Source organism: Macaca thibetana, chromosome 2, assembly GCF_024542745.1.
Source record: "Macaca thibetana thibetana isolate TM-01 chromosome 2, ASM2454274v1, whole genome shotgun sequence".
Taxonomy (NCBI): Eukaryota; Metazoa; Chordata; class Mammalia; order Primates; family Cercopithecidae; genus Macaca; species Macaca thibetana.
In genome coordinates this window covers 2,552,711-2,578,609 of record NC_065579.1, presented here as the reverse complement: position 1 = coordinate 2,578,609, position 25,899 = coordinate 2,552,711, and the positions used below count along the sequence as shown (strand labels likewise).

General features: G+C 49.0%; 1 long non-coding RNA gene across 2 annotated transcripts in view; it reads left to right on the top strand.

Moving 5' to 3' along the window:
- LOC126948004 (uncharacterized) overlaps positions 1 to 24,650 on the top strand; it is a 39,602-nt gene extending 14,952 nt beyond the window's left edge. For both annotated transcript variants that reach the window (XR_007723296.1, XR_007723297.1), the window contains one exon: positions 22,784 to 24,650. This is a non-coding gene — a long non-coding RNA (uncharacterized LOC126948004). The remainder of the gene's footprint in view (positions 1 to 22,783) is intronic.
- The last annotated feature ends 1,249 nt before the right edge of the window (positions 24,651 to 25,899 follow it).

Below are 25,899 nucleotides of genomic sequence, written 5' to 3'. Positions count from 1 at the left end.
CTTACCTGGATCATGGTTAATAATAGCTTCTTATTTTATAGTTTTCTATGTAAAAAGTTAAAAGGTAATATTTTTCATTTTCCAGAGGCTAGAAAAAAGGAAGTGGGGACCAGGCTGGGTACCACCAAGATAGATGATACTACCTCCATTTCTAAACATGAGAAACCAGAGTCAACGAAACAGAAGGCTTCAGGGAGGGAGAGCCTCTTGCCTAAGACCAGGCTGTAAAAAGACACCTGAGCCAAGACCAGAGGCCAGATCTCCTGGGTTCCAGCGTGACTCCTCAGTGAAAACAATGCAGGAGAAGGAAAATGGGGGTAGGGAAGGGAGCTAACATTTGGAGAAGGCCTACTGCGCGCAGGCATTTTATACCATCACCGACCAACTGCTGTCCTTAGAACGCCTTTCAGCAGCAAGACCCGTCGTACCCTGAGCTTTCCAGGATGAAGTATTAAGGCAGGCATAGAAGTTGATTTACTGGACCCAGAAGGAAAATGATTAAAAATTTCTACCTATACCAACTCCATTACCATGGATCCTGGGACTCTCCGTTTTCCTCAGAATCCTATTTATTACAGACTTATTTGTGGAATGCAATGCTGGTGTTCTAGAAGAGACCCTTTAAATAGTAATAATGTGTGGTTTTCACTATGATAGTGAGGAAAAGTGAGAGTTGGCCTGGGAGTCAGGGCCTGGTGCTGGCCAGGGGGTTCGGAGCACTATTATGACCACTTGACTTTCTGTTTCCATCTGTGAACCCCAAATGTCTGAGACAGGTCTCAGTCAGTTTAGAAAGTTTATTTTGCCAAGGTTAAGGACGCGCCTGTGACACAGCCTCCGGAAGTCCTGACAATGTGTGCCCAAGGTGGTCGGGGATATCAGGGATATTGGGGATACAGTTTGCTTTTTTTTTTTTTTCTTTTGAGACGGAGTTTCGCTCTTATTGCCTAGGCTGGAGTGCAGTGGCATGATTTCAGCTCACTGCAACCTCTGCCTCCCAGGTTCAAGCGATTCTCCATTACAGGCATGCACCACCACGCCCAGCTAATTTTGTATTTTTAGTAGACAGGGTTTCTCCACATTGGACAGGCTGGTCTCAAACTCCAGACAAATGGTGATCCGCCCGCCTCAGCCTCCCAAAATGCTGGGATGACAGGCGTGAGCCACCGTGCCCGGCCTTACAGTTTGCTTTTATACGTTTTAGGGTGACACGTGACATCAATATGTGTAAGATGTACAGTGGTTCAGCTTTGTCAGGCAGGACAACTGGAAGTGAGGGCTTCCGGGTAGGAAGTAGATAAGAGGCAAAAGGTTGCATTATTTTGAGTCCTTGATCAGCCTTCCACTGAATACACAATTTAGTCTGGCTCAGTGAATCTGTATTTTTACATGAACAATAGGGCAGAGGAAGCTATTAGATGTGTATTTGTCTCTGGTGAGCCTCAGAGGGAGACTTCGAGTTCTGCCTGGGCTTCGTCCACAAGGAATTTCCCCATAGGCAAATTGTGAGGGAGGTCTGTAGCTTCCTGTCTTTGTAGCTATCTTATCTAGGAATAGAATGGGAGGCAGGTCTGACAGTTCACGGCTTGACTTTTCTCTTGGCTTAGTGATTTTTAGGTCCCAAGGTTTATTTTCCTTTTACACATTTATGAGCCTGAGTGGCAGGGCCTCCCTCACTCCTCCCAGCCCAGCTCTCCTCTGCACTACTGGATCTCAATCTCTGTGTTCCTCACTTTGGACTGGTAACCTGGTCTTGGTTCTCAAATGCTTGTGGGATAGGGTTGGGGGTGTCAGGGGTAGCAGTTGGGTGTTGGAATAGCCACAGTGGGACGCAAGAACAGCTGGCAAGCCTCATGATTATTCCGGCTCTCTCGGGGCCTCCAGGGTTTCCGGGACTGATTGGTCAGGCAGGATAGATTTCATCAGAGGGTTCAAGCTCATTCTCCATCAGTGCAGAGAACCTGTCAAGCCAGTGTCACTTCACTGTTGTGGGCCCTCTCCCAGGTGGGCAAATTTTTTTTTTTTTTTTTTTTGAGATGGAGTTTTTCCTCCTGTGGCCCAGGCTGGAGTGCAATGGCGTGATCTCCTCTCACTGCAACCTCCGCCTCCCAGGTTCAAGCGATTCTCCTGCCTCAGCCTCCCAGGTAGCTGGGAGTACAGGCACGTGCACCACACCAAACTAATTTTTTTGTATTTTTAGTAGAGATAGGGTTTCTCCATGTCGGCCAGACTGATCTAAAACTCCCAACCTCAGGTGAGCCACCTGTCTCGGCCTCCCAAAGCGCTGGGATTACAGGCCTGAGCCCCCACGCCCGGCCCTGGTGGGCAAGATCTAAGACCTCACTCTGAGTTGGTTGTCTCCTCTGTCTGCTGTGAGGGTCCTGATCAAAGGGAAGCATTGAGCTCATGCCTATTGCGTTTCAGTCTGGTTGGTGACTTGATTGGAATGAGGTGGGAGAGTTCGTGGGGAAGAGAATGGAAAGCATCCTTCCCTGCAGTAAAGTCATTGTGCCTCGAGGGGCATGAACCTCTGTGCAGGTGCCAACCTCTTTAGCCCACTGGAGACCAGAGGTGGGCGTCATTTCATTGATACGTAAGAGCGAGGAGTAATGTGTGGCAGCGTTCTGCCATTTTCCTTTGAGGGGAGATCTCAGAGACAGAGAAGGTGCAGAACCTGAGCTTGCTTTCTTGGGGCTCAAACGGCGGTGGTGTGGTGGTTGCTGCTGCTAGTTTTAGAAGTCAGATGTAGAGAACTGAGTTCCTCCCACTCCTTGGCTCATGGATGTCAGCATCGTTGGTCACTGGGAAACCCCCTCCTGAATTATTTCCTTCCTTATTCCTTTTTCTCCCCATCCTGCTGAAAGGAGCTGGGCACATTCCTCAGCCCCGGGCTCAAAACTCCCTGAGCCTAGCACAAACACATCCCATCCTCCCATCCCACCACCATATATCTCTCAAACTCCCTGAGCCCAGTACAAACACCACCTGGAAAGTCTCCGATAAGGGGACAGCCGTTCAAGGTTACTGAAAGCGCAGGAGCCAAAAGAATTTCTTTGTTCCCCTGCAACTTTCGGGCTATAAAAAGCAAACGCTCGCATTGTTCGGGGCCCTCTTGTATACTGTGTAAAGGAGGGACCAAGTTCGAACTTGTAGTAAAGATCCTTGCCGCTTGGCTTTGACTCTGGACTCTGGTGGTCTTCTTTGGGGAACAAACAGTCTGGGCATAACACTGCAATTCCATTTCCTTCTCTCACTGCAGATGATTCCTAGGTGTATCATGTGTATCTTTTTGTTCGCATATTTTCACACAAATAGCATTTGCAGTATTTTAAATTTATGTACACATTCTATCTCAGTCTTTCTTTTTTTTTTTTTTTTTTTTTTTTTGAGATGGAGTCTCGCTCTGCCGCCCAGGCTGGAGTGCAGTGGCCGGATCTCAGCTCACTGCAAGCTCCGCCTCCCGGGTTCACGCCATTCTCCTGCCTCAGCCTCCCGAGTAGCTGGGACTACAGGCGCCGCCACCTCACCCGGCTAGTTTTTTTTTGTATTTTTTAAAGTAGAGACGGGGTTTCACCGTGTCAGCCAGGATGGTCTCGATCTCCTGACCTCGTGATCCACCCGTCTCGGCCTCCCAAAGTGCTGGGATTACAGGCTTGAGCCACCGCGCCCGGCCTATCTCATTCTTTCTAACCTTTTTCATGCTTTCCCCCCATTTTTCACTGTTCTTAAGATCCGTCTATGCTGCTATGTGTACATTTATGATTTTGCCTCAGTCCTGTTGCATTGTACTCCCTGGCCTGCATTCACTGTATTTTATTTCTCCATCTCAGTGATGGAAACTCAGGTAGTCTCCAGCTCCCACCACTAATTCCTGTGCAGGCAACGTTGGCATACACCTCTCCTTACAGAGTTGTGTAAGAGCGGCCTGGGATGTATACCTCGTGGCGGCACTGCTAACATGTTCTACTGAATGTGACTAACGATGCCTGCGTGTGCCCCAGAACACTGCCAGTGCCGACTCTTCTCAATCTGTCCTCTCGCCAGCAGGGTACAGGGGTGGCTATGTCCCACATCCCTGCCAATACTTGGCATTACCTGTATTTCTATATTTTGCCAATATAAAAGGCATACAGTGACATCCTGCTGTTGTTTTAATTTTCATTTTTTATGTTACTAAAACTTTTGAATCTTTCTTCCTGGTAGATGCATGGTATACCGCTCTGGTTCCAGCCCCAGGACTAAAACCTGTGCCTCCCCTCCCCCCTCCCCGCCCCTTCCTGCCAAAGTGCTGGCTGTAAATGGCTCACAGGTTAGACCGTCCCCGGGAATTGCCCTCAGCCCCAGGAAGCAGCTTCACCCACGCTTATGAGCTCTCCGTGGGGGCAGCTTCCATCCAGAGGCTAGTCACTGCAGGGGTACAAAGCCCCAGTCCCTTGCCTAAATTCAGGACATCTCTGAAAAGACATGCCAGCATCAGCATTCCCCCGTGGGACCAGCCAAGGCCTGTGCTGTACCCACATCACAGTTCAGATCCTCGCTCTGCCCAGCCCTATGCTGATTTCCTCACTCCCTCACCGCGTTGCTGCTGAGACCGCTCCCATGTAGACCTCCTGCTCACAACTCCCCAGCTCAGAGTCTGCTTCAGCACAACTGACCTATGCCACCTTGTTAGCTTTTTGGAATTTCATCTTCTGTATAATGTCTGTTTATATCCTTTCCATATATATATATATATATATATATACACACACACACACACATACATACATATATATATATATATATATATATTTTTTTTTTTTTCTTTTTGAGATGGAGACGTGCTCTGTCACCCAGGCTGCAGTGTAGTGGCACGATCTTGGCTCACTGCAGCCTCTGCCTCCTGGGTTCAAGTGATTCTCCTGCCTCAGCCTCCTAAGTAGCTGGGACTACAGGCAAACGCCACCACACCTGGCTATTTTTTGTATTTTTAGTAGAGTCATGTTTCACCATATTGGTCAGGCTGGTCCTGAACTCCTGACCTCATAAACTGCCTAAAGTGCTGGAATTACAGGCGTGAGCCGCACCCAGGCCCTTTCCTCATTTTTAATTACAGTCATAAATGTTTAAGATCCTTCCATATTCTTCATATCAATCTCTCATTGATTTAGATGTTATAAATATCTACCTCTGTTCTGTTAACAGTCTATTAACTTTGTCCGTAGGGACTTTTGTTGATTAGAAACCCCTCATTTTAATTTAATCATATTTGTAAAAATCTGCCTTATGCTTCTGAAATTTTGTTTTAAGGAGGATCGATCACAAAGATATGTTCCTGCACTCTCTTCTACCCATTTTATTTCCACTATTTTTCTTTAACCTTTTATACTTAGGTCTTTAAAACACGCAGAGTCCTCTTTTGTATTTAGTGTTAAGTAGGGTCCAGTTTTATTTTTCTCTATACAATGAGCCTGTTTCCCAAATGCCATTTACTAAATAATCTGTCCTTCCCCGAGTGATGCGTGGGACCACCTTCATCCTGTATTAAGTTCTGACTTAAACAAGGGTCTGACTCTGAGCTCTCTGTTCTGTTCTGGTGATCTATTCGTATGGTTTTGACTGTTTTTATTATGATGGCTTTATAATATGTCTTTTGTTGTTGTTGTTGAGACAGGGGCCTCCTCTGTCACCCAGGCTAGGGAGTGCAGTGGCGCAGTCACAGTTCACTGCAGCCCCAACCTTCTGGGCTCAAGAAATCCTCCCGTCTAAGTCTTCTGAGTTGCTTGGACTACAGGCATGCGCCACCATGACCACCTAACTTTTTTTCTATTTTTTGTAGAGACAGGGTCTCGCTATGTTGCCCAGGCTGGTCTTGAACTCCTGGCCTCAAGTAGTCCTCCTGCCTCAGCCTCCCCAAGTGTTGGGATTACAGGCGTGAGCCACTGCACCTGTGGCTATAATAGGTCTTTATATCAGATAGAGTAAAAGCCCCTCTTCACTCTCCTATTTTATTTTATTTTATTTTTTTGAGACAGGGTTTCACTCCTGTCCCCCAAGCTGGAGTGCAATGGCACGAGAAGCTCACTGCAAACTCTGCACCCCTGGCTCAAGCGATTCTCCTGCCTTAGCCTCCCAAGTAGCTGCAACCACAGGTGAATGCACCATGCCTGGCTAATATGTGTATATATATAGGTAGAGATGGAGTTTTGCCATGTTGCCCAAGCTGGTCTCGAACTCCTGAGCTCAAGTGATCTGCCCACCTTGGCTCCCCCAAATGCTGGGATTACAGGTGTGAGCCCCTGCGCCCGGCCCACTCTCCTTTTTTAAAGGTTGCCTTAGCTGTGGTTCTTTGTGTCTAACCCGAGTGTCTGTCTTTGTCCTGTACTGCCGTAGTTTTTAGAGTAAGTTTAGCTCAAGTGCTTTGGACTTTTTACGCGGGCTTTGTTTGGGTCAGAAGCCCTTGTTTGAGCTGGCAGCCGTGGGCCTGAATGGTGACTTGTGTTCCTGGCAGCAAGCACACAGAATCACAGGGAGAAACTTCAGGAAGAAGTGAAGCCAAGAGATGCTATCTGGCCTGCACTGGACACTTCGAAGCCCTGGCAATTCTCTGCACGGTAGAATTCAATCTGATCCAAGAGAAACAGTGAATGGCACACAGATTTTAATGAGCCTGGGAACCTAATCGGAGGCTGTAATGAATGAGATTACATGCGGCTCTGCCAAGGAGAGCGCTCTATCTGGATCCGTGGTCGCTTGGCCCCTGCTCCCGAGGACTGCGAGGGCCTGTCGAAAGCTTAGCTCGTTGCCACCCTGCATCTCCATATTCCTTCCACAGCTCTTCTCATCCTGTTCCCAAAACCTCAGCTTTCAGGCATGTTGCATTTTCATTCTGTGATAATTAGGAGGCTGTGAGCAGGCCATGGTTAGTCATCCGTGGTGTGAAGATGACGGGTGCTCCTGCTCGGGAGGTGCGTGCGGGTTCAGACACGTCAGTGCCACGGCTAAAGACAGAAGCTGGTGAGGGGGAACGAGGTGACTCATCACCGAAACCTTCAGAACCAGGTTCAAGGAGAGGGCCCAGGCTTTCCAAATGCAGTATCTGCTTTCCTTGATGGTGCCGAGGCTTCACCCAGGCACGGTGTGTGCCATTAACTTCTGTTCTGTCCTCACCCAGGACCTTAAGGCCAAGACAGTCAGCCCCCGTGCAGTCCCAACAGCTCTCTGAGCACCGGCCAGTTCTGCTGCGGGCTTCTGACTGCTAGCGCCTCCCCCTTCTCCGTGCTGTTCTCATCCTCTCCTGCCGTGGCATGCTCAGGTCCCTTCTTTCTGTTTCTTCAAAGCTCTTCTTTCTCAGTTAGTAGTCTTTAAAAATAGACTTTTTTTTTCTTTTTTTTTTTTTGAGACGGAGTTTCACTCTTGTGGCCCAGGCTGGAGTGCAGTGGCGCAACCTCAGCTCACTGCAAGCTCCGCCGCCCAGGTTCAAGTGATTCTCTTGCCTCAGCCTCCTGACTAGCTGGGATTACAGTCGCCGGCCACCACACCAGGCTAATTTTTGTGTTTTCACTAGAGATGGGTTTCACCATGTTGGCCAGGTTGGCCTTGAACTCCTGACCTCAGATGATCTGCCCATCTCGGCCTCCCAAAGTGCTGGGATTATAGGTGTGAGCCACCGCGCCCAGCCAAGAATGACATTTTTGATTGATTTATGTGGATGGTGTTTCTTCTGCCAAGTGGCTCTACAAAATGCCAGTTATTGGCTTCCCACATTTACCTCAAGAGGGGTAAACAAGTCTGATTGCTTGGTGATGTGGCTCTCCCTGCCTATCCTGAGTGTCTGTCCACATCCCGCACCCATACTGACTCCCACACTGGTACAAGGAGGCCCGTGTCATCTGCTCCCTTTGGAGAAGAGTCACGTCTTGATGGGGGCCCCAGTGGCCTGGGCAGTACCCTTGTTTGACCTGTCTCTCTGCTGACCCCCAGAAAGCCTTATTGCCTTGCCTCTCTGCACGTCGCAACAGGCCACATAGAATCACGCCAGGGGAGAAGCCTTAATCTCAGCATCATTCTCCTCTTTCTTTTGCTCCAGGCAAATGTCAGAGATCGAGGAAGTGCATCAACTATCCTTCTGTTTCCTTTAGCTCATCTTTAAATGTACTGGCCGGCAGTCAGAGCCTCTAGAGGCTGCTTCAGAGTCCAGTCACTGTGTCTTAAACAAGAGCAGGCTTGGCAGAAGGCCTTGGAGTGGACTTTTGGGATTTTTGTGCTGAAGGATATAAGGGGGCTTTATCCAGTGTTATCCTGCCTGGAGTCGGGGTGGATACGAAAGGGACGGGGAGCGGCTCCTTTTTTCAGAATCAGTGAGGAAAGGAAGCAGGCTGTGCTGTGCTAAGATGTGCAGGGTGGTTGTCTGGGAAGAGTCCCTTCAGAAGCCTTGAGACCTAGCAGGTGGGTCGGTAAAATATTCACAAAAGGAGCTATCTCAGTGGTGGGGATCAAGTTGTTGACTAATCCAATACTCCCTTGGAAAATTAGATCATCCATTGTTGACCCCCACCCTATTTCCTTATGAATTCCAGACTTTCAAAGGAAACAAGGATTACAGTGCAGCCCTCGGTCAGGCCGCTGGACAGGATCCTGGGCTGATTGAGAGAGTCAATCAGAGTGTGTTCTGATGCCAGTCAGATGCCGACCAAATCTAGCAGGATGCCAATGACTTGTTTAGGGCTGTTGAAGATTCTGGAATGTTCCTCTGACTCTTAAACCCTCTGCTTGTTCACATGTCTAATTATAAGACTAGAAAATCCATAGTCCAACTCTTAGAGGGCTAACGGTTTACCAAACACATAGGCAGAGAGGCTTCTTATGAAAATACAATTGTTTCTCACAAACTGGCTTTCCTGTGTTTAGTCTCTCCCAGGGGTATTAAATATAACTTTTTACGTGCTTCAGGCTTCAAGGCACACCACATGGCCAATAGACTTCCTCGTGTGGGCTCTAAATTTAGCCTACCAGTCCTGAGGGGATCCCTGAAAATTAGGTTACACTAAGCTACTCCAAAAGCTGTTGTACGTGGGTGAGGAAAGGTGGGCAAAGACAGAAATGGGCCTGTGAAGCTAGATATTAGGGTTCTCTCTCTGGCCCATCATTTCTGCTCCCTGAGCCACCTCTTTCTCCCAGGAGCTTCCAAGGAGCTCAGTTCAGCTATTGGCAACTTGGCAGATCAAACTCCCAGAAAGGGCTGTTTTCCTGGGACACTTGGGAGCCGCCCAGCTTTCCCTTCTTATAAGCCGTGGGGCCCTGAATGAGGCGAAACTAGTGTGGAAGGTACCTACACCCTTTTGTGATTCAGGGGCTCTGACTTTTGCTTGCAAAGCAGAGAAAAGAGACCTTATGACAAGGAATCCAAGCTAATGCGCAAAAGAACTACACATAGTAAACTATCCCAAATGCACTGAGGATAGTAAACTATCCCAAATGCACTGAAGATGGTAAACTATCCCAAATGCACTGAAGATAGTAAACTATCCCAAATGCACTGAGGATAGTAAACTATCCCAAATGCACTGAAGATAGTAAACTATCCCAAATGCACTACAGATAGTAAACTATCCCAAATGCACTGAAGATAGTAAACTATCCCAAATGCACTGAGGATAGTAAACTATCCCAAATGCACTGAAGATAGTAAACTATCCCAAATGCACTGAAGATGGTAAACTATCCCAAATGCACTACAGATGGTAAACTATCCCAAATGCACTACAGATGGTAAACTATCCCAAATGCACTACAGATGGTAAAACTATCCCAAATGCACTGAAGATAGTAAACAATCCCAAATGCGCTACAGATGGTAAACTATCCCAAATGTGGTACAGATGGTAAACTATCCCAAATGTGCTGAAGATGGTAAACTATCCCAAATGCACTACAGATGGTAAACTATCCCAAATGCAGTACAGATAGTAAACTATCCCAAATGCACTGAAGATAGTAAACTATCCCAAATGCACTGAGGATAGTAAACTATTCCAAATGCACTGAAGATAGTAAACTATCCCAAATGCACTGAGGATAGTAAACTATCCCAAATGCGGTACAGATGGTAAACTATCCCAAATGCACTGAAGATAGTAAACTATCCCAAATGCACTGAAGATAATAAACTATCCCAAATGCGGTACAGATAGTAAACTATCCCAAATGCACTGAAGATAGTAAACCATCCCAAATGCACTACAGATGGTAAACTATCCCAAATATGCTGCGGGTGGTAAACTCTCCTAAATACAGAGGCAAGAAGGAAAGAAACACCAAGCTAGAAACAGGTCATGAACTTTGCCACATATTTGTGAAGCTGGTGTCCACCCTGACCCTGAATTTCCAGCCCGGGCCAGCCAGTCACACACCCTGGACAGACGGTCATTAACAATGAACCCCATTCCCTTGGCTCCACTTGGAGCATGTGTTGTAGCGTCTGTTCACTTCTGCTTCTTGGCTTCATCTCAGATCCTCTCCCTTGATACATGTCCTTCACTCCTAACTATTTCAACCTTCCCAGTTTGACATGGCAAAGATAAATATAAATGACAAAACTCGGTGGTAACACAGTTCTATGCGGTGGGACATGATACATTTAAATGGAGCCAGCTGGGCATGGTGGCTCACACCTGTAATTCCAGCCCTTTGGGAGGCCAAGGCAGAAGGATTGCTTGAGCCCAGGGGCTTGAGACAAGCCTCGTCAACAAAGTGAGACCCCATCTCTACAAAAAATAAAAACATTAGCCAGCCATGGTGGCATGAACCTGTAGTTCCAGCTACTCGGGAGGCTGAGGCAGGAGGATGGCTTGAGCCCAGAAGCTTGAGGCTGCAGTGAGCCATGATCACGCCACTGCACTCCAGCCTGGGTGACAGAGTGAGACTCTGTCAAATAAAAAAAAAAAAAGGAACAAAAACAGAGACATTTACTCTGTAAGGGGTTTTCCTCTGGAAAAGTTGTGCCCACTCATAAGAAATGTGTTTACTAAATAAAATCAAAAGGTAGGGAGGCGAATGTGTTCTCCTCATAGTTGTTCACATGCTGGCGTGGGGGAAGGACTGGATTCCTTTTCCTTTCTGTGTTTCTGTCCTGTGGATATTCTCACATCGAGGAGAAGATGGGAGGAGACTTTCTAAGGTCTCTCACCCTGGTGGCACTGCCCTCTGCTCTGCTGCCCAACAGGCTGGTCTGCAGAAAACCCTTGGCTTCCTTTTACTTCTCCTAATTCATTTTTCAAAAATCAGCCAAAGCACTGCTGGAAACCTGGAGAACACAGGCAGCAATTGGTAGGTGAGACGGCACAAACCAGGGGTCAGAGGACCATGGTTCTAGGCCTGGCTCTGTCACCACCTTGCTGGCAGCCTTGAGCAGGTCACTTCCAGACTTCGAGCATGTCTGGCCCTCAGTTTCTCCATCGGTAATGTGGCAATATAGGGCCAGTTGATTTCTAAAGTTCTTGAAATTCTGACTTTGTATGGCTCTATCTTTCTTGATCCAGGACTAGGGAAAGAGCCCTGGACTGGAATTCTTATCACTCTGAGGCTAAGAATCAGTTCCACCATCCAAAGTCCATGAGGCCAGGGCAGTGCTACAGTCCGCAGGGCCAGGGCAGTGCTGCAGTCCATGGGGCCAGAGGACAGTGCTGCAGCCCACGGGGCCAGAGGGCAGTGCTGTAGTCCGCGGGGCCGGGGCAGTGCTGCAGCCCACGGGGCCAGAGGGCAGTGCTGTAGTCCGCGGGGCCGGGGCAGTGCTGCAGCCCGTGAGGCCAGCACAGTGCTACAGTCCGTGGGGCCAGAGGGCAGTGCTGTAGTCCCTGAGGCCAGGGCAGTGCTACAGTCCGCGGGGCCAGGGCAGTGCTGCAGTCCGCGGGGCCAGAGGGCAGTGCTGCAGTCCGTGAGGTCAGAGGGCAGTGCTACAGTCCGCGGGGCCAGAGGGCAGTGCTGTAGTCCGTGAGGCCAGGGCAGTGCTACAGTCCGCGGGGCCAGGGCAGTGCTGCAGTCCACAGGGCCAGAGGGCAGTGCTGAAGTCCGCGAGGCTGGGGCAGTGCTGCAGTCCGCGGGGTCAGAGGGCAATGCTGCAACCCATGAGGCCAGGGCAGTGCTGCAGTCCACAGGGCCAGAGGGCAGTGCTGAGGATGGTGCTGAGGATGGTGCTGAGGACGATGCTGAGGGCGGTGCTAAGGGCGGTGCTGCAGCCACTTTGCAGGTGAAAGGGACCCTCAAGGGCTGAATAGAGGAAGAAAAAGAAACATTCTGGCTGGGTGTGGTGGCTCACACCTGTAATCCCAGGACTTTGGGAGGCCGAGGCGAGCGGATCACCTGAGGTCGGGAGTTCAAGACCAGCCTGACCAACATGAAGAAACCCCGTCTCTACTAAAAATACAAAATTAGCCGGGTATGGTGGTGCATGCCTGTAATCCCAGCTACTCAGGAGGCTGAGGCAAGAGAATTGCTTGAACCTGGGAGGCAGAGGTTGCAGTGAGCCGAGATCACACCATTGCACTCCAGCCTGGGCGATAAGAGTGAAACTCCGTCTCAAAAAAAAAAAAAAGGAAAAAGAAACATTCTGCATATTTTGTGCCCTCATTATCAAAAAATAAAATAAATAACAGTTCAATGTTTCTTGAAAGGGTTAAGAGCTGGAACTTTCCAGTAGAAAGCAGATCTCGTTTGGAAGAGGACTGCTGAGACTCTTGCTTGACTTCAAGCTTCCCGAGCGAGACTCTGAAGAGCTCCGAATCAGACACAGAGGCTACAGCGATCAGGCTCCTGTGTCAAAACAGTTCATCTCCGTCACAACTGTGCAGGGAACCATGCAGGCTGAAAGAAGAATCGTCACAGAAGCTTCGGCCATCTGTGAAAAGAACATTTCAAGCAAGTCAGAAATTCTCCCAGGTGTCTTGTAATCAAGAAGAAAAAGAGAGGCAAGAGAAAAATAGAACCTGTCAGAAAGAGTGGCCGGCGATGGTACGCAGAACGGGCTCTTACTGCCATTTCAGCCCCTCATTCTAATGAGCTCATCTCTCTTTGTTCAGTAAAAAGTGGATGATGAGGGAAGGACAAAGAGCTTGGAAGAGAGGAATGATTTTGTCTGCTTTTGGCAGAGATAGTGAATGGTCTCTTGGCTGCTTCAGTGGCCAGGCTATTATAAAAAAGTAGGTAAAGATTTTCTCATGAAGAATGATTGAATAGGACTATGGTGGGGCAGGGGTATCCTGTCTATAGCAAAGATCTTATGGGGACAATGACCACAGCATCTTTTATGTGGACCTGTATGAGTAACACATCATTCCAAAACATAGTGACTTACAACAACAGTCATTTATTTAGATCTCAGTTCTGTGGGCTGGCTGGGCAGGTCTTCTGGTCTGGGCCAGCTTGGCTGAGTTCTGCTGGGCTCTCGTGCACCTGCGGTCAGCTGGCAGGTCGGTTGGCAGCTGAATGATTGAGGATGGCCCCATTCACGTCTGGCCGCTAGCAGGCTGTTAGCAAGAGTTATGGGCTGGCCGGTCACATGTCTCTCAGCAGCCAGCAGAGGCTAGCACAGGTTTGTTCATGCAGCAGCAGATTCCCAAGAGCAGCAAGGGAGGAAGCTTCAAGGCCCCTTGAGGCCTAGGTTGGGAACCTGTACACTGTCACTTCTAATGCACTCTGTTGATCAAGGAAGGCACAGGCCAACTGGGTGATCAACTATCTCGGTTTTCCCAGAACTGAGGGGTTTCCCAAGATGCAAGAGTTTCAATACAAAAACCAATAAAGCTCTGGACAAACCAGGATGGTTGGTCACTCTAGTGGCTCAGATTCCCCAAGGAGTGGGGAACTTATAAAACTCCCAAGAAGGTATATAAATGGCCACTAGCACATGAAAGTCTCAACATCACTAATTGTTAGGGAAATGCAAATCAAAATCTCACTCACTAGGATAGCTATTATAAACAACAACAGGCCGGGCGCAGTGGCTCATGCCTGTAATCCCAGCACTTGGGGAGGCCGAGGCAGGCGGATCATGAGGTCAGGAGCTCGAGACCAGCCTGGCCAACATGGTGAAACCCCGTCTCTACTAAAAATATAAAATTAGCCAGGCATGGTGGCGGGCACCTGTAATCCCAGCTACTCAGGAGGCTGAAGCAGGAGAATGCTTGAACCCAGGAGGTGGAGGTTGCAGTGAGATCATGCCACTGCACTCCAGCCTGGGCGGCAGAGCGAGAACTCTGTCTCAGAAAAAAATAAAACTAAAATAAAAAATAAACAACAACAAACAGAAAATAAGTGTAGGCAGGGATGTGGAAAACTTGGAATGCTTATTGGTGGGAAATGTGACATGGTGCAGCCACTGTGGAAAATGGTATGGTGAATCCTCGAAAGATTCAACACAGAATTACCATATGATCCAGCAATTCGAGTTCTGGATGTGTACCCCAGGGACTGAAGGCAGGGACCCAGGTATTTGACATACACATTCCCAGTAGCATTATTCACTATCACCAAAAGGTGGACGCAATCGACGTGTCCATCGACAGATAAATGGTTAAACAAAAGATGGTGTATACAAACAGCAGAATATTATTCAACCTTAAAAGGAAAGAAATTCTAATACATGTTACAACATAGATGGACCTTGAAGATACTACGCTAAGTGAAATAGGCCAGACACCAAAGGACAAATATTGTGTTTTTCCATTTATATAAGGTACCTCATATAAAGAGTAGTTAAATTTCTGGAGACAGGAATTAGAATAGTGGTTGCCAGGGGCAGAGGGGAGGGGGACGTGGAGAGGCTGTTTAATGTGTCTGCAGACTTTCAGTTTCACAAGATGAGAAAGTTCTGGAGACGGATGGTGGTGACGATAGCACAACAATGTGAACGTACTAAATACCACGAAATGGTACATGCTAAAATGGTTGAGATGGTAAATGTTATGGTATGTATATCTTATCACAATTTAAAAAAAGGCAGTGGGGAAATAGGCTCCCCTATTGATGAGATGAGCTGAAACTATTGTGGCTATTTTTGCCATCTGCCACAGGGGCAAACAGGAATTTAATGAAATAAAGCCAAGCTGTTGCCGTGGCACACAGAATCTGAGTAAGTGTGCTCGGAGCCGGCAGGTGGCATCCAGAGAGTGACGATTTTGATACTCTTTCCTTTGGGAGCCACTCATTATTATTACTGGCTTATAAGCCATTACTGGAGAGCTTACGATGATTCAGTCAGGTGGGAAAAAGAGGAACTGAAGAAGGACCACGGACCGGGCGCGGTGGCTCACGCCTGTAATCCCAGCCCTTTGGAAGGCCGAGGAGGGCGGATCACGAGGTCAGGAGTTCCAGACCAGCCTGGCCAACATGGGGAAACCCCGTCTCTACTAAAAATACAAAAATTAGCTGGGCGTCGTGGCGGCGCCTGTAATCCCAGCTACTCAGGAGGCTGAGGCAGGAGAATTGCTTGAACCCGGGAGGCAGAGGTTGCTGTGAGCTGAGATCATGCCACTGCACTCCAGCCTGGGTGACAGAGCAGAACTCTGAAAAAAAGAGAGAAGGACCATGTGAATGAGTGAATGAGGTGGTGAGGATGTGTGGTAAGACTTTGGAACTGGCTGGAAAAACAGAAGGAAAACAACTCAGAGTCCTAAAGAAATTACTGAAATGAACGGAGGAACCCGAGCCACCTTTCCCTGACTTCCCTACACCCTGGCACAGGGCTGGGCTCAGAGCAGGTGCCAGTAAATAACAAGCCTGAGAGGCAGCGACAGAGCCTGGCTCGCAGCGACCTGGCTCCATGCTGCCTCTGCCTCCAGGCCCTCTCTGTTTGCTGTTCATGGGATTCTGTGTTTATGGCAAACTCTGAGTGTGCTTGAATGTCTAATTCAACGACAGGAGGAGCAGACGGCTGGGAGGAGTGAGGAGTCATCGGAAAGTGTGGATAGCAAGGCTGGGGTAAAGGCAGAGAGCTACTGAAGGAAACCATGAAGCAGATGACCATGGAACAGCACCAGCCTCCCAGAATGTTGCAGCTGCAAAGGGCTCGGAGAACACGTCATCCCCTCCTCCCACTAGGACGATGAGGAGAACGAGCCAGGAAGCTTCAGGGACTTGCTTATGGCCACTCAGGAAGCAGGAAGTGCAGAGCTGCTACTTGGGACATGGTTTTCTCATTTCTGAGTTGATGCTCTGTCCTCTACATCCAATGACTTCCTTTTTTTTTTTTTTTTTTTTTTTTTTTTTTTTGAGATGGAGTCTCACTCTGTCGCCCAGGCTGGAGTGCAGTGGTGTGATCTCAGCTCACGGCAACCTCCACCTCCCAGGTTGAAGCAATTCTCCTGCCTCAGCCTCCTGAATAGCTGGGATTACAGGCATGTGCCACCACACCTAGGCAATTTTTGTGTTTTTAGTACAGACAGGATTTCCCCATGTTGGCCAGGCTGGTCTCAAACTCCTGACCTCAGGTGATCCACCTGCCTTGGCCTCCCAAAGTGCTGGGATTACAGGCGTGAGCCACTGCGCCTGGCCTGTATCCAATGACTTCTGAGTCTCTATTGCATCTTCTCCACACTAGTCACCGGAAGAGGGGGTGGTAAAGTCCCACCCAAACATGTCTCCTTTCCCCAGATCTGATGCCACAGGTGAAACCATGCCCTCCGGTACACAGGAGCAAGGCTTCCAGCTCTCCTCGCCCTAGAAAGTCTAGCACAGCGGGTGTACCTGTCCTCTCATCAGCTGCTTAATTAAGGGGCTCCATTGTCTTTCCCAGTCAATTTTCCCACTCAGCTCCCCAGGAGAAGTTATTTTTAAGTGTTACCGGAATTACAGTACTAACCAAGTCTTTCTTCTCGGATCAGTGATTAAGACTTAACCTGCTCTGGGTGTGTTACTTAACACTTCGAGGTCGTAGGCGGGCATAGCGCATCGCAGGGAAGCTGAGGTGCCTGGGACTGAGTAGGACTGGATGCCATGACGCTCCCCATTTCACTGGAGAGAAAAACTTCTTGGAAGAGCCCCAGTTGGGAAGCATTTGGCAAGCTGATGTATTGATCCAATTGCGTTTTCCAGCTGGATAGGCTTCAATAACTAGGAAAAGCTAGTAATGAGCCCACAGCATTTGGCACTATTCAGGGCTCATCGTGGAGCTCTAGGAATCCCAGGATGGGGATCTATACACCTGATTAAGGGCCTGCTATGAGTAAGCTACCGGGAGACCAAGCTGACGGGATGAGGGCTCAGGAGACGCGAAGTGCTTGGTGTCTAATACCCAAGGAGCAAGCGTGGAGCCAAAAGCAAACAGAATCTGGAAATGCCAGCCTGAGCCCTAGTACTCTCCCCCTGCCATGCCTGCCTGTCGGGGCAGTGCCAGAGAAGCCTCTCAGAAGGTCAGGTCAGGCCAAGGCAGGAGGGACAAGCCAAGAAGCTAGGAGCTAAGGCAGTGGGCCGGAGGGTAGAGAGGCGCGGAGAGAGGGAAGCCCATGGAGGCCAAGCGTAAAGTGGGGTGGGACACTGTATTCGTTAGGATACAGGCCCAGCTACGTGGCACAGACACCCAGAGTAACTGTGGTTTTAAAAAGATAGACATGGGCCGGGTGCAGTGGCTCACACCTGTAATCCCAGTACTTTGGGAGGCCAAGGCGGGCAGATCACAAGTTCAGGAGTTTGAGACCAGCCTGACCAATGTGGTGAAGCCCCATCTCTACTAAAAATACAAAAATTAGCCGGGAGTGATGGCACACGCCTGTAGTCCCAGCTACTTGGGAGGCTGAGGCAGGAGAATCGCTTAAACCCGGGAGGTGGAGGTTGCAGTGAGCCGAGATCATACCTCTGCACTCCAGCCTGGGCGACAGAGCAAGACTCCATCTCAAAAAAAAAAAAGACATGTGTTTCTTAAGTGAAGTCTGATAAAATGACCCTGCTCAGTGAAGTCATTGGAGGCTCAAACGTCTTTTCTCTTCTTGTTCCGACATGTCTAGATGGTCGCCCTCACGTGCCTTGTTCAGCATAGCTCACCACCACATCCACATTCCACCCGTGGACAGGCAGAAGGGAGCCTGGTTGGACAGGCCCCTTCCCCTTGCGGGCACGTTTCTCCTCACATCCTGCTGGCCAGAACTTGGTCACATGGCCATACCTAGCTGGGAAGGCTGGGATTCCTATTTTCTTTGAGTGACCTTGTGGTCTGCTAAAATATCTACTGCTGTGGAAAAAGGGAAGAATGGATGTTGGGTAGGCCACAGACATAGACTAGCTGGAAGTGGGACAAAATAGGGCCCACATGAGGCAAGTTCCAATACCAAGTGTGACACTCCTCTGTGAACGCAGTCAGGATGGTGGAGCTTGCAAATGATGGCTCTGCCCAGACAGAAGAGAGAAACACAGAGAAGACAGAGATTACTGTCATTGGAAGAACTCAGGAAGGCATCATGTAGGTGTGCATTTGGGGGTTTCTTGTTTTGAGACAGGGTCTTGCTCTGTTGCCCTGCTTGGAGTGCAGTGGTGCAATCTTGGCTCACTGCAGCCTTGGCCTCCCAGGCTCCTATTATCCTGGATTCCATTCCTGCCACAATCGTCACACAACTGACCTGTCTTCTTGGTGTGCCCTTCCTCTTATCTATTGTCAGAATCCCGCTGCTACTTCAGGCCCGGGTTCAAATGCATTTGCAGGTATTTAAATGAGGGAAGAGATGGGGATATACTTCCCCCGCTCTCTCATGGGCCAGTAAAACAATGCTTTGATGCCGAGATAAGCAACGGAAAAGAACACAGGGTAAGATGAAGCTTGGGGCTCCAGACTGAGTTTATGCCTCCCCAGAAAGAGTTGAATCTCACAGGTTTTACATAAGCTGGTGATGTTTCCCACTGTGCGCTGAAAAGGCCAAAATCCTTGCCTTCTCCTCTCATGTATTTGTGGGTGAGACAGCTGTGCCCTCTAAGGTCCCACAGACACATCCTCCCTGTCTCCCTGAGCCCAGATGCTTAACACGGAGCCTTAACCCGATGCTCTTGTTCCCCGTAGGCATCTCTATGGGGACGGGGAGAGAGGATGGGAGCCAGGCTGGCATCGTTATGCATATGTAATAGAGCCGGAAGAGTTGTGAAACCCAGGAGGTTCTGCTAAGCCGTTCCACAGTCAATAGTTGTTATAAAAATAAACTGATTCTGCTATTCAACAACAGTGAGCAATACCCTAGGGTTGCCAGTGCTGGAAGTACTCATACGTCTCTGGGCACACGGCTATGGGTGCAGTCCAGCCCACGCAGCACATACACAGACTCACCTCCCTCATGTTTTCAACTGATGAATCTGTAGCACTGCAACCAGGTATAGAGAAATATAAAGTCCCACATTTGAGTCAACAAAATAAAATGAAACAATCACCAACATAAGGGAAGCAGAGCTTGAGTGCGGCTAGTGTAAGAAAAAGATTGAAAGGTTTTTGTGGACTTCACATTTACTATAAGTCAATGGTATAGAGTAAGTATGAACTTGCTAATGGAGTTCTTAACTGTATTCAAACCAGTAGCGTTTTACTGGCCAGAACGCTACTGATGCTCCTGGCTTGAGTATAGTTAAGGACTCCATTAGCAAGTTCATACGTCACTATGGTCTGAAACAGGATTCTGTAACATATGAAGAACACGCAGATAGGCTGGGTGTGGTAGCTCATGCTTGTAATCTCAGCACTTTGGGAGGCCAAGGCAGGTGGATCACTTGAGGTCAAGAGTTCAAGATCAGCCTGTCCAACATAGTGAAACCTCATCTCTACTAAAAATCCAAAAATACAGGCATCATGGTGGGTGCCTGTAATCCCAGCTACTCGGGAGAATGAGGCAGGACAATTGCTTGAACCCAGGAGGCGGAAGTTGCAGTGAGACGAGATCATGCCACTGCATTCCAGCCTGGGCGACTGAGTGAGACTCTGTCTGGAAAAAAAAAAAAAAAAAGAAGTGCATGCAGATGAAAAGACTCCAGGATGATACAAGAACTCAAAATTGTGGAGGTAAAGTCAGAGAACTGAAACCCTACAGCCTGGAGGAGACTCAGAAGGCCGTAAGGACCACCTTCACATACCCAAAGGGTTGTCACGGGGATAAGAGAGCAATGCATTCCTGTGGGCCCAAGGAGGAAGTCATAGCCTGGCCAATTTTGTCTCAAAATGGAATTGTCTTAAAATGTAATGCTCTTTCTCACAAGATGGTGAATTCTCCCTTACTAGAATTTGGAAAAGAGCCTGGGTGAATCTGTAGGTGAGATGCAGTCACAGAAATGCACATGTTGGATAATGACAGGGCTAAGTGACCTCTTGAGTTTCTTTCAACTTTGAGGTTTTATAATTCCATGCATCTTTTTCTAATGAAACTTTCTGAGATAATTGTAGATGCATCTGCAGTTGTAAGAAGTAATCCACAGGGATCCTTTGTATTCTTTACCCAGTTTCCCTTCATGGTAAAACTTAGAGACTAACACAGACTCACAGCCAGGATACGGACCACTTCAGTGTGGTCTCATTCTTCTTGTGACTCAATAGTCCCTGCCCTTGAGGAGCTACCAGTCTAAAGGAGAAAAAAACACAGGCACAAGAAAAAATTGTTCTAGTTGAGCATCATCAGCCAGTTGAGTGGGACTACCAAATGCTACTGATGACCAGAAGACAGAGAGATCACGTCTGCCTAGAAATACGAGGACAGGCTTTCCAGGGGAAGTAGACGGACTCTGAAGGACAAACAGGAACTCTACCGACAGAGATAAGCGTACTCAGTTAAGGACCTGTGGCCATCCAGGCTCATTATTCATTAAGAGCTAGAGAAAAGATATATTTCCTTGTGAATGGCTTTCTCTTGTTAGACTTTTTTTTTTTTTTTTTTTTTTTTTTGAGCCAGGGTTTCACTCTGTCACCTCGGCTGGAGTGCAATGGTGCAATCACAGCTCACTACAGCCTCAACACCCACCTGACCCCATGCTCAAGTGATCCTCCCACCTCAGCCTCCTGAGTAGCTGGGGCTACAGGCACGTGCCACCACACTTAGCTAATTTTTTAAAGATTTTTTTTTTTTTTTTTTTGAGACGGAGTCTCGCTCTGTCGCCCAGGCTGGAGTGCAGTGGCGCGATCTCGGCTCACTGCAAGCTCTACCTCCGGGGTTCACGCCATTCTCCCGCCTCAGCCTCCGAGTAGCTGGGCCTACAGGCGCCCGCCACCACGCCCGGCTAGTTTTTTGTATTTTTAGTAGAGACGGGGTTTCACCATGTTAGCCAGGATGGTCTCGATCTCCTGACCTCGTGATCCACCCGCCTCAGCCTCCCAAAGTGCTGGGATTACAGGCTTGAGCCACCGCGCCCGGCCTTTTTTTTCTTTTTTTTATTTTACAGATGGGATTTCGTCATGTTGCCCAGGCTGGTCTCAAACTCCTGGGCTAAAGCGATCCTCCTGCCTCAGCCTCTTCAAGTGCTGGGATTACAGGCGTGAACCACTGTGCCCAGCCTCCTGTTACAGATCTAATACATAACCTGAAAGTGTCAAAGAAGCGAAGCTCAGAGACCCACTGGCAGCCTCTGCGCATGCTTCATCCAGTTCCTGTGCATCCCTAGGGCCCGTGTATGTAGGTGGTTAGCACCTGCTGAGTGAATGCATGAGCGGAGAAACGAATGAGCAGGTTACTGCCCCTGTTGCCGCAGTTCTGCTCTCCTACCCCCGAAGAAGAGCATGCAATAGCGTGGAAAGCAATGGCATTGCTTTTGATCGCCTAAACCCTGGTGGTTTTCTTGTGCTACTGAGGAGCATGTGATGCTGGTTAAGGCTGAGTTCACGGGTGCCCCAAACATCCCTGACCCAGGCCAGTTAATTTTGCTCTCCTCTGTGGCCACAGGTTCTACACTCTATCCAAGGTGTACCACGCTGTTCAAAGAAATCTCAGAATCCACAGTTGTTTACCTTTTCCTTAAACGTGTTGGTAATTGAGCCTGCAGAGCAAGTTTCTGTGCCTAGTTACCTTTGCCCCTGCCTGACCTCCCTCACCTCCGGGTTTGCGGTATGAGAAAGAAATGTGTTTCCTAGAAGCAAAGAATGGCAGAGCTGAGGGGTTTGGGGAGGAGGACTTCAAAATATGGAAACCATCTGGCTCCACTCCCTTCTTTTACAGACTAGAAAATGAAGGCCAGGAGGGGGCATGTCCTGAGCCCAGTGTCATCTTGGGAGCCACTGGGAACAGAGTCCAGAGCTGCAGCCTCCTGGCCCCTCTGTTGATGCTCACTCTGAGGCGTTCGGCTGTTTCCTCCTTCACGAAAGCCGGCCCCTCAAACCTCTTCCTGACGGCTGTGTGCCAAGAGTCTCTAATTCTTATGACAACACAGCATAGGAATTGGGTGTACTTGGTTTTCCTTATGTACAGAAGCATAAAAAAGATCAAAGCACTTACAGTTTGATGATGTTCCTAAATGCAAGTTCAAATTGCTGAGTGAAACAGCCAGCAATTCTTTTAGAGGCCTTTCTGGAGCAATTGCTCAAGATGGAATTAAATCGTATTTGCCTTTGGTTCCTTCTCATCCCTCCCTCTGCCTGAAAGGGGGAGGAGTGGGGACCCAACAAAGAACATCTTGAGAGACAATTGTTAATTGCAGATTTTTACCTGCCTGATGTTCTTTGGCTTTGCACATTAATTAAATCAAGACCAGGTGTCTTGCGATGGGTTAGCTGCCGGCTATGGTATGAGGTTAATAGATCCCAGCAAATGGGTAAGGGAAAAAGCTCTTGAGTTTTATGGGTCATTGATGCTGCTTCTCTCAGCAGAAATTACCGCAGAGAGAGAAAGAGCTCCTCGAGCTTGAGTGGCCTCGTTCATTAGAGAAGTGACCTCGTTCATTAGCGAGCTTCCACAGCTGCTCACGTGTTCACCACCTCCAGAGCCCGGAGAGTAGGCGGATCCCCTCTACAGTAGACCTGACTAAGCCATCAGCTCTGCAGGAAGTCAGACCCTCAAATGATTGATTATTCTAAAGGAAATTGGTTCAGGATTTCAAGGTTTGTGACCTGGGCCAGAAGCTGCCGACAGGACCCTAAGCAGCAGCTGGTAGTCGGTGGCGTGACCAGATGCTAGTCCCTTGTCTACCTACCCTTCCTCTGCTGGCTCCGATAACTTTTCTACCACTGCCAAAGCTGAGAAAGGGGTGATAGAAACAGAACCAGGCTTTTCTTGAGACAGAGTTTTGCTCTTGTTGCCCAGGCTGGAGTACAACGGCGCGATCTCAGCTCACTGCAACCTCCACCTCCCAGGTTCAAGCGATTCTCCTACATCAGCCTCCTGAGTAGCTGGGATTACAGGCATGCACCACCATGCCCGGCTGATTTTTTGTATTTTTAGTAGAGAAGGGGTTTCTCCATGTTGGTCAGGCTGGTCTCGAACTCCCGACCTCAGCCTCCCAGGGTGCTGGGATTCCAGGTGTGAGCCACTGTGCCCGGCCAGAACCGGGCTTTAAAAGGTGCTCCGGCAGTTTAGTACACAGTTCTGCTCCTAAAGGCCAGGCCCCTTGCTCTGATCCCAATAAGAAGGACTTTGTATTTGAACACAGAGTGATGCCCCCATCCCAGCTCTCTCATGGCTTGGGGTGTCCAATTCCATTGGCAAGGCCAGGTCAGGCTTCCGTCTGGGGGATCCAGGGTCAGTGCTGAGGCCAGGATGAAGCAGGGGTAGGGGGACGCTGGGGCAGAGGGAAACAAAGGTCACTTCTTATTTACAAAGGACACATTTGTTCTAGCGTGTCAAGCCCTGAGCTTTTGCACAGTACTGGACCATTCACTGGAGCCCTGAGCTCACACTAACAAACTGAGCGGTTCCAAATGCTTCTCAAAGATCTGCCTTCCATGGTGACAATTCTGATTCACCACGGCTGGGACAGATTTCTGGACGGACAGACGATGAGTAACCAGGAGCCACACAAGGTCCCCCTGAGTCTCACCCACATGCTGTTTGGAGGCAGGCACACACGCCCTTTCTTTGAGGCTATAACAGATCATGAACACACATTGGTTTGTGTAACTTGAATTCCTTTCTAAAGAACCCTGGACCTAGTCCACCCTCCCCTACAGTCAGTAAACCAAAATGTCGTGGCTTTGGAGACGAAGCTGCATCTGGCAGCTAATAGTCATGCCATGTCATTCTCATCCCAGAAACCAGCAAGGCATCTAAGGTAGTAATTTAATCTGTTCATTTTTTGGTTTTCTGCCAACTCTTTTCCCAAACTAATTCCCCAATTGGTCCCTTGGCCCCACGACACTTTCATCTATACTCTTCAGGTGCCTTCCAAAGTCGAGGGACTCGTAGCTGGGGTTACCTCTAAAAATTGGGCCCAGGGGCCAGGCACGGTGGCTCATACCTTTAATACTAGCACTTTGGGAGGCCAAGGCGGGCAGATGCCTTGAGCCCAGGAGTTTGAGACCAGCCTGAGCAACATGGTGAAACCCCATCTCTGCAAAAAATAAAAAATTAGCTGGGCGCATTGGTGCGTGCCTGTGATGCCAAATACCCAGAGGCTGAGGTGGATGGGAAGATCACTTGAGCCCAGGAGGTCGAGGCTGCAGTGAGCTGGGATCATGCCACTGCACTTCAGCATGTGCGACAGAGTGAGACCCTGTCAGAAAGAAAGAAAAAGGAAGGGAAGGGTGGATGGGGAAGGGGGAGGGGAAGGGAAGGGGGAGGGAAGGGAGATAGGGGAGGGAAGGGGAAAGGAAGGAAAGGGAAGGGAAGGGAAGGGAAGGAAAAGAAAGAAAAAGAAAAAAAAGAAAAAAAGAAAAAAGAAAGAAAAGAAAAATTGGGTCCAGGGAAGGGACCCACCTGGAGCGGAGAGTGGAGCAGGCCAAGGCTGGATGAGGCAGTGAGGCACCTGAAACTCAAAGGCAAGGAGGTGATCTCAAGGTCCCACGACCACAACGCTTACATGACCTTGACAGTAAGTGCATCTGTAAATTTTGCATCCTAGGTGCCTCACTTCCCTCACCTTCATCTTCGCCCTGGTGTGGAGGATATTTCTTTTTCTTTTTTTTTTTTTTTGAGATGGGGTCTCGCTTTCTCGTCCAGGCTGGAGTGAGTGGTGTGATCTCGGCTCACTGCAAGCTCCGCCTCCCGGATTCCCGCCATTCTCCTGCCTCGGCCTCCCCAGTAGCTGGGACTACAGGCGTGGCCACCACGCCCGGCTAATTTTTTGTATTTTTACTAGAGACGGGGTTTCACCGTGTTAGCCAGGATGGTCTCCATCTCCTGACCTCGTGATCCGCCCGCCTCGGCCTCCCAAAGTGCTGGGATTACCGCGCCTGGCCCGTGTGGAGGATATTTCTATTCCTGAAGGAAGTAGTTCACTTCACTGGTGTGTAAGCCCTGGACAGCTTTTTAAAAAGATACCAGTGCCAGGCCAATTCCATCCAAACCTTTGGGCGTGGAGCCTGGGCATCTGGGACTCATCCTCCAGGGAGTCAACTGTGCAGCCGGGGTTACCAGCTGCTGGCCCGAGGGCTCGCTCTGGGCCACAGGTAATAGATGTTCTGCTGCCCTCTGGCCCGGACTCAGTTGTCTCTGACTTGTCTCCTTCAGGATTTTCTCTGGGTCCCACCAGTCCTGAGGTCTGGCTGAACTTCCGGAGAGACGCACTCAGGCCGTCTGCTCTTGGCTACAGTACCAGGCACAAACCTCTCTCCCAACTCCCAAGATGCCAGCCGGGCTTTCAGCTAAGTTCCTTACCAGCCTCTAGAGCATGTAGAGACCCCCCCCAGTATATGCTGCATTCTCTTTGACGTGGCCACAGATACCCCCAAATACCTTGGCAAATAGACCAAACACCCTTTGCCAATAATACCCCAAATACCCAAGGTCAAAGTGCTCCCCTCAGCGCATTGAACACATCTCCTCCCAG